The sequence below is a fragment of the Myotis davidii genome, unplaced genomic scaffold, assembly GCF_000327345.1.
Source record: "Myotis davidii unplaced genomic scaffold, ASM32734v1 scaffold46, whole genome shotgun sequence".
NCBI classification, from domain to species: Eukaryota; Metazoa; Chordata; class Mammalia; order Chiroptera; family Vespertilionidae; genus Myotis; species Myotis davidii.
The window spans coordinates 9,312,596-9,322,448 of record NW_006383006.1 but is presented as its reverse complement, the minus strand read 5'-3'; positions in this window follow the sequence as shown (position 1 = coordinate 9,322,448).

The window sequence follows — 9,853 nt, the reverse complement described above, 5'->3', positions numbered from 1 at the left end:
TCCAGACCGTCCAGTTTCTCCCCGCTTGAGTTCTGGGTCCCCAGAGACTTCCCGGAACCGGAGTTCAGAGCCGTCGGGGGCTTGTGACTCCCTCCGGATTCAAAAGGACCGCCGCGTCCTCGGGTGCCGGCCCCTTTCCGCGCGCGAGCCCCGCGAGAGCCCCGTACCTCTGCGCTTCTCTCCTGCAGCTTCTCTGGGTCTCAGTGTGCCTTTACTTCCTTCTAGTTGTAGAGTTTACAGTCAGCCAGGCTTCCTATGGTTCTGGATGAAGTCCGTATTGTTTCTCTGAGGTATTAATCAATTGTTGTGCGCGGCATTAATTTCCCGGTGTTTATCTCTGCCGCCATCTTAGTTTCTCCCGAGAAATTCTTCATCAGTCATATGTTTTTGAAATATTTTTTCCCAGTCATTAGTTTTCTTCATGATTACTTTTAATAAGCACAAATTTTTAATTTTGATGAAGTCTAACTTTTTAAAAATGATTTTTGTGTTTTGTACATAGAGATTTGCCTGTCAGCATGACACAAAGATTTCTATTTAATATTAGCCTTCAGAAGTTTATTTCTTGAGTTTTTATGTTTAAGTCAATGATCCATCTCAAATAATTTATTATGTATAGTGAGGGATAAGATAGAGATTGGTATATCTCTGTCCCACTTTCTAGATAGATAGATAGATAGATAGATAGATAGATAGATAGATAATAGCTAGATATAGATGATACTGGAAAAACTATATATAATCACTCCAGGGTCATTTGATGAAAAATATTATTTTTCCACATATTGTCTTAGCCCCCTTGTTAAAAACCAAATTGACTGTATCTGAGTTTTTTCCCTTCACTTTCTAATTTGTTTCATTTATCTATATATCTACCCTTTTATTAACACTCATTGTCTTACTATAACTATTTATTTATTTATTATTTTTAGGGAGAGTGGAAGAGAGAGGGAAAGACAGAGAGAAATATTGATGTGAGAGAAACACATCAATTGGTTGCCTCCTGCATGGGCCCAACCAAGGCTCAGGCCCAGGAGGAGCCTGCAACCAAGGTACATGCCCTTGACCAGAATCAAACCCGGGACCCTTGGATCTGCAGGCCGAAGTTTTATCCACTGAGCCAAACCGGCTATGTCCAATATAACTTTATAGACAGTAGAAATAAAATAAGGTACATCTTTCAACTTTGTTCTTTTTAAAAATAGTTTTGCTTCTTATAAACACGGTAAGTGACATTTCCATATATTTTAGAAGATATGGAGATTGCAGAGTTTACTTTCTCAGCTAGTGTTCTGCCAGGCTGTAGTTTGACAGTGATGCTTTTCTCTTTTCAAAGCCACAGTCCCACTTGGTCAGTCATCTCTTATAGCTACAGCTACCTTCTCTGGATTAGGGACAGAACTCCGGCTCTTGCCCTTCCAGTCAAAGGGATGTAACAATTCGTTACTGTTGTTCAACGAGGATATTTTACCTTTCCGCATTGACTACCCTTGATTCTATCCATACCTTTGAAAACTGTCCTATCATTAAATGTTCAATCCAGTTCTTTTTCACCCAAACCTTTACAGGGCTGGATCTTTTATCTTTTCAGCCACAACTTCAATATCACTTTCTTAGAAGTGACTACTCTGTCAAAATAGGTCCGGCTCCTCTCACACTTCATGACATTCCCACACTTCGCACCATTTTGTTTTATCTCCTTATAGCTCCTCAGCATTTTTTGTTATTTACCTGTTACAGGTCGTTAATTTCAAGCGGACGTGGGTTATATCTATTTCATTCATCACTATGTAACCAGTGAATAGCAGAATGCTCAGCAAATATAAGCCAATCAATAAACATTTATTGAATTGTCAGTACCTTATAAGAGAATTTGGAAGAGTCTGTGTTGATAGGTTCCACTGAATTGTTATTATATTAATTAAAGTCATCACTGTCACAGTGTAGATACGCAGCAATTATCTTACTTCAAGAGACAGATTAGTTGGAAAGATAAAACACATTAAAAAAAGAATATAAAATCTTTTCATGAATTTTCATATAACAAAATAATGCGGCTTTGTAACAAAATTCAAAAAAATATGCTATCACTAAAAAAAAAATCTGGCAAGTAAATACATTAAAAACAAATTGTTTGAAAATGTATCATACTCCAGCAAATTATCTTTTCTACTTTGCAATTTATTTTTCTATATTTACAAAGAGTAATTCTTTCCTACATGAATTTGAGTACTTAGAGAAATGCTTAGAATTCCTTAGGGAATTTAGGAGGCCACTAGGATGCCTTTTGAAGCTGCCATTATACCCTCAAAAAGGAATTGAGACTGTACTAATCTCAGGCCTTTGAAGAAAAGCTGCCTTCCTTTAGACCTCCCCTCTGGACTTTAATCTTTTCTTAGTAGGGCTTTTTGCTCTAGTTTCTCTTTCTCAAGTTTTATTAATTATGCATTCCTTTGCTTAACTAATCTTCTTACAATATAATATTCTTCATGTTTTCCTGTGAAAGAATCTGAAATTATTCTTCACTGTTTCTCAGATCAAATCTGATATCCTTAAGTATTCAGCAGATATTTAAAGTCTTCAACCAACTGGTAAAACCAGCTTCTTCACTCCTCCATCATGTCCAAGGTCAAACAAGCCAATCTCTCCCAGTACACCACTTTGCCATTGCCTTTCTCATGCAGCACTTCATACCCTGCTCCAACCATTTCCACCAGGAGGACCTTTGCTGCTAAATAAATTCTCAAAATGTATTTTAGGTTAAGCTCTCATAATTCATGAAATCTTTTGTGGATTACTGCAATCCACAATGATGTTTTAATCAGTTCCATTTCCTGTCATAGTTATTAATAAATATGTACTGAGTATCTATCATTTGCAGGACACCTAAGCTAGGCCCTGCATATACAAAGAAGCAGAAAATTCAGTGCCCAAACTCAGGGAGTTTTATGTTCATCTAACAAGATAAATGATAGGCAGAGACAGAAAGCCTTGTAGGTTACTACCCAACAATGCAGCCACCCTTCAATAATGAGGCCAAATATTATGCACTCAGATCAACAGGATGGGAAGGAGAAAAACACTGGCTCCCAAGCTTCCCCAGTTTCCCTGTTACATGAGAAGAATGAACCCCTGGTTCAGCAATTGTTTTTAGGTTTCTGCTTACATGCAGCTTAATGCAATCCTAAAGGATAAAATTTATTATTGGACTTTGATTCACAGGAAGTTTATTCAGTTTGAAAAAATAGTAATTAAAAGGTGTTAATAATGTTTATTATACAGATTCACTGTGTGTGGACTTTTTAAAAAGAGAAGAAAACTTCAATTTGATTTTTTTTTCCCCAAAAGGAACAAACGTTTTGTTGCCATTATTATCAGGATAACAAAAAAGGAAAGACAATTAAATGGAGGCTCCCACTATCTCTGAGCCAGTATTTTTGAAGCTCACTTTTACTTTAGGACAGAAAGTTCACATCAGTAATAAGGTGATTCATCTTTCCTTAATCAATGAACAGTTCATCTTCATTAGTATACTCAGGTCAGTTTAAATGTGCAAGGAGATGCTGGATCTTCGCAAGGAAGCCTCTAACACAATGGAAGTCATTAAAATTACATTACATCGGGCGTTCTCAATGAAGCAAAGCTGGCACAGGTTCCACAGTAATCCTAAGCACTGAGGCTCATGGCCCCGTCATTTGGAGAATGTGGACAAATGTGTTAATTTAAGTATCATCACTTGTCCCCAAGGCCAAAGTACAAACTGTCTGTAACTCTAAGGGCCCGAGGATGGCTCCCTTAGCAACCCTTAGCCATGTCACTTTTGCCTTCCTCACCTTTGCTGATACTTAAGGGCCCACTTGATTCCGATCCCTGAACTCGAAGGTGCCTTCTTCAAACGGGTGTTTCTATTAATCAGGTTAGCTTCTGCCTCTCACGTGGAACATTATTATATCAGTTCCCATGTATTAAATGCGTAGTGCATACGAGGCTCTCTGCCAGGGTATTGATGTTTATCAATTCAAACATAAAATTGATGATCTTATTTCTACCCTGCAGAAATGAAAACTCAAGTTCTAGTTAAATAACTAGTCCAAAGTCAGTCATAGGCAACCAAAATCTGTCTTCCTCAAGAATCACTGCCCTCTAACTGCCTTTCAATTAATGATGTTGTCCTCCTTTGCTGTATTTGCCTCTTGCCAGCACACCATGCTGTCAGTTCCCTGAGGAGGGGTGATTTTGCCATATATTTCTAGGTGTCTCTTAGATCCCAACACAAGCTGGACACAGTCTGGTAAAGTTTTGATGAATGCAGTGGATTTGACTCTAGTCCAATCCTCCTAACTCTCAGAGTCTTGAACAAACTAATTTGATGCAAGAATTATCTGTAAACGCGGAAAATGATTTTTAAGAACTTATGGCTGGATTTGGTAGATAGAAAGCATTCATGGGCTGTTTATCCCTCTAATCATAAACATAAATAGAAGAGGGGCCTGGGTAGGGCCTTAAAAAGACCAAGTTGACTCATCAGATATATGTCTCTATCAGTCTTTTGAAACAGGCAATCTTTTTTTTTTTTAAGAGTTCAATTTAATTAGAATTCCTTCTCCCATTGAGATAACATCTTCAATTGATTTAATCCTTTCTTCTACATTCCTTGCATCCTGAGAGGTAGTAATGGTTTTCATTTTACATTCTGGTCTTAAAGCATGATAAACAGCTAGTGTCAGTTTTGCTTCCCCCACCAGTGGCTGCAGCAGTGGGGGCAGCGGGAGGTCAGGGAGCTGGCCTCCAGTCATCTGTAATTCTCCACACTCTCCCTCTCCAGGCTTCAGCCCCTCTTCCTGTGGTTTGATTCATCCTTTTGTTCTCAGAGATTGGGTGACTCCAGTTAGAATTCTAAAAGCATCTCATATGTTACAGTTTGTATTTATTATAGTATCCTCTTAACGTGCAATTCAATTACACTTTTTACTGTATAGGTCCTTAAGTGTATCTCTCTGTTTTATGTACTATGAAAAATAGCTGGGAGAGAAAATCGGTTCTATAATTTTCCCTCCTAATTAGTTATTACTAAGTTTGAAAAAAAAAAAAGAGAAATACAATAAAGCCAAGCAAAAAAGACTGCAGATATCAAATGTAAATATATTGAACACTGCACTTAATAAAGTAATTCAGCACATATGAAAGTATATCAATAAATGAGCCATGTAACAACCAGCATGTCATGAATGTCTTGAAGGACTGACTCTCCAGATTAGGGATGCATTTGGTGGAGCCAAGGCCACAAAGGGTTAATACCTGTAAATGACACTTCAAATTTTATTTCTATTACATTTAATGTGATTATTCAACCCCCAATGGCTTCAAACTTTTCCATTTTAGTTCATTTCCAAGGGCGAATATTTCCATTGGGATAATTGTAGGATAGTTATCCCTGGCGAGTCATTATGCCAAGAGAAGTTTTGTTTTTTCTTTGTGTAAATATGAACTATTTCACTACTACCATTTTTCTTCTCTACCAAATTTTTAAACTAATTTGCTAGCAAAAAGCTAGATATGGCACACAAAGTGTAGCATTGTATTAATTTTTTTACTTCAGAAAAAAAAAAAAGATAAGCAAAGTGATATAGTCCCACAGTGGTTACAGTGACCTCAGGAAAACGAACCACCAGAATCCAAGCTCTTGCCTCTATTTATCTCTTTAACGAAGCTAGTTGTTAAATAAAAATGAATACACAACTGTATGTTTTATAGTTCTCTCTTTATAACATTTTAATATTTTGTTACACGTAAAATACAAACTAGGGAGACAAATGATACCATGTCGATAAGCTAATTATTCTGTTTACTTCTATCTAAAAGAGAGAGCACAGGCTTTTGATCAGGAATCTTAGGTCTAATTTACAAGTTGTTTGGAGTTAACCAAGCTATTTAGTCTCCCGTAGCCCATGGTCAGCAACGTGCGGCTGGTGAGCCACATGCGGCTCTTTGGCCCCTTGAGTGTGGCTCTTCCTAAGCCTTAGGAGTACCCTAATTAAGTTAATAACAATGTACCTACATATATAATTTAAGTTTAAAAAATTTGGCTCTCAAAAGAAATTTCAATTGTTGTACTGTTGATATTTGGCTCTGTTGACCAATGAGTTTGCCGACCACTGCCCTAAGCCTCAAATTAATTATCCATAAAATGTCAATAACAATATCTATATCAAAAAGTTATCTTAAGTAGCCAATAAGATTAGATAACATTCTGAGAGGCAGTTCAAGATAGTAGTTAAGAGTATAGAACTGACATCAGCAGATGAGTGGATTAAAAAACTGTGGTACATCTGCACAATGGAATACTACACTGCAGTAAAAAAGAAGGAATTCTTACCATTTGCAGCAGCATGAATGGAACTGGAGAGCATTATGTTAAGTGAAATAAGTCAGTCAGAGAAAGATAAATATCACATGATCTCACTCATTTATGGAATATAATGAACAACATAAACTGATGAACAAAGACAGATCCAGAGATAGAGAAATATCAATCAGACCGTCAAACCTCAGAGGGAATGTAGGGGAGGGTAGGGGTAAGGGGAAGAGATCAACCAAAGGACTTGTATGCGTGCATATAAGCCTAACCAATGGACACAGACACCAGGGGGGTGAGGGCATGAGTGGTGGGAGGTGTGGGGGAGGCAATGGGGAGATAAGGACACATATATAATATCTTAATCAATAAAGAAAAAAAACAGAAAACAATGAAATGATCAATGAAAAAAGATTTCCACCATTAACTTTTATCACGTTAAGAAAGTATCACTTTTTTATAAACGTTAAATTTGTCAAATGCCTTTTTAGCATTCATAGAGATGATTGTCTACTTAATAATAAATAATGTTAATAGACATCTAATATATAGACATCCTGGATTTCCTGTAACAAATCTCTTTTAGTCATGATTCTTGTAATATGATGCTGGATTCTGTTTATTAATATTTTACTAGTTTTTGCACTAAATGCTCTGTTTTGTACAACAGTTTCTGGGGTTTGGTTTCAAGTAATACTTCACGAAAAGAATCTGGTGATATGACAATTGAGAACTGCTTCAGATATTCCAATGTTGGGAAGCAGTGGGGATGGAGAGACTAAAACAAAACTGGCCATGTGTTGATGGTATGGAGCTGAGTGATGGGTACCTTGGATCTCATGTTTTCTCTACTCATATGTTTGAATTTTTCTAAAAAAAAAAGTATAGAACCTGAGCCAGGTGACTTACTTTACCTCTTTGTTTCTGTTTCTTTATCGTATAATAGAAATAGTAATAGTTATGGAGTGGGGTGTATATGAAGAGTACAGTAGGTCCTTGGGTTATGTCGGAGATCCATTCCTATGGCGCCACGTAATGTGATTTTCACCGTAAGTCAGACCCACCTACATAAGCACCCACCTCACTCACACGGAGCACATACACAGCAGTAATGAAGTGAAACAGTAAAAAAAAATTTTTTGATCAATAAATGGAGGATGGCAATGTAACCACAAAACGACGTACGTGGAGTCCGACGTAACCCGAGGACTGTCTGTACTTGAAATAATGCTGGAGTCCAGTAAGCCTAAGTCTGCTCAAGTGTTAGTATTATTGTTATTATTTCACATGAAAGTACTTAGCATAGACCATGGAACATAGATATGCTGCTTTCCTATTGTATTGTCATTAACTTTATTTTTTCCCATGTAATTACTATCACCCAACAGTGGCAGCTACAGAATTTTTTTATAGGAGTTTCTGGGGGTCGGGGAAATGTGGTAGGGATGTTGAAGAGCTGTGAGGTTTGTTTTAAAGCAGTGTTTGTACAGTGGTTTAAATAAGGTAAAGAATATTTATTTTTCATAGAAAACTAGTGGGTAAGGCTATTGCCAGGGCTAACACCTCTTCAAATTGTGAAGCATGCTGATATTCTGAAGTAGCAGAAGGAACCACCGATATAATAAATTCTCAGTAAATCAACCCAGCATTTTCAGCATAACCAGCTGAACACGTCTGTGGGACAATGTAACTCACTGCACAGCAAAAGACAATAATGGGTAAAATGCATGAATTGATTGGGGTTTATTTAGTTCATTAAGCATCCCAGATATGTTCTTTCTACCCAAGACATTCTAGCTAAGAAATACACAAAAATGGCAAGGTCTTCATTTATTAATGTCAAGTTTCAAAGTATTTCAATTATAGAAAAAGTCATCTCCAATCTGAAACATCCCAATTTCCTTGCATTTGAGTCTGTTTAACGGTTTGAACAGATTCTACCACCACCAGCCCAGTAACACACACACACACACACACACACACACCACATACACACACACACCACAAACACACACAACACATACACACACATATACACACACACCATACACACACACCACATACACACACACACCACAAACACACACAACACATACACACACATATACACACACACCATACACACACACCACATACACACACACACCACAAACACACACAACACATACACACACATATACACACACACCATACACACACACCACATACACACACACACCACAAACACACACAACACATACACACACATATACACACACACCATACACACACACCACATACACACACACACCACAAACACACACAACACATACACACACATATACACACACACCATACACACACACCACATACACACACACACCACAAACACACACAACACATACACACACATATACACACACACCATACACACACACAACACATACACACACACACATACACACACACGCATACACACACACACCACATTTCCATTGCCATTTTCCATAAAGTGTAAAGCTCTTTGGGAAATCTTAAAATCTTATTTGGTAATTATTTGCCTGTTCCCTCATTCAACAAAATTTTACAACAAATCATAAAATCATTGTAGTCACAAGGGAGGAAAAGCCATAGAGTCTGGCCTAACAGTCTAGTGAGGGAAAAGGCAAGTAAACAACAAATGTTAAGGACAACATACTCACAAACATTTCCCCCACTGCAGAGGCCTATGGTCAACCCAGTAGCAATGAGCAACCCTAGAACTCAGAGTTTTCTCCCCTAATACCATTCCTTATAAAAAGGAAAAGGAGATTCTTTAAGAAATTGCTAATTCCAGATCTGGGGCAGAACTATGGGGGTGGGCAAAAATAGGCTTACAGTTGTGAGTACACGAAACACACAGTTAATAAAGCTATTGTATTAATCATAACCTTCTTGTCTTTTTCCATGTAAACAACTGTAGACCTACTTTTGCCCACCCCTGTGTATAGGATTATTCTGGCATAAGCAAAAGAAGCAATCAACCTGCTTCAGGAGCCCACTTGAATAAGCCCTCCTTTTCCAAATATAGAACAATGGAGCATGAATAAACATAGTATCTGAAATGTATTGGAAGATATTAAATATGTTTAAATAAAGGCATCTTTGATAATCTTTAAAAAAAATTGGTCATCTCTGTAGCATCCTAGAGTACCAACTCATTAGTTTAAAAACTGACAAAGGGAAAAAATAATAATTGATTCTGAATGTCTTATATGAACTGTATTTCAGAGTAACCAAATATGTGACCAAGGGAAATCTCTCTTTTAAGAAGCGTTAAGATAATAAATTAAGAAGAAATAATCAATGGAGGTTAATTGGAGAGTGTAGACAAAACAATAGTTGCCATAACAGATAATTGTTAAAACTGGGAGGTGGGCACATGAGCATTACACTGTAATGTTATTCAGGCCATTTGTATATGCTGAAGTATTCATGATATGGCGTTAAAGAGGAATAAAACCTTCTGATTTCTTAAGC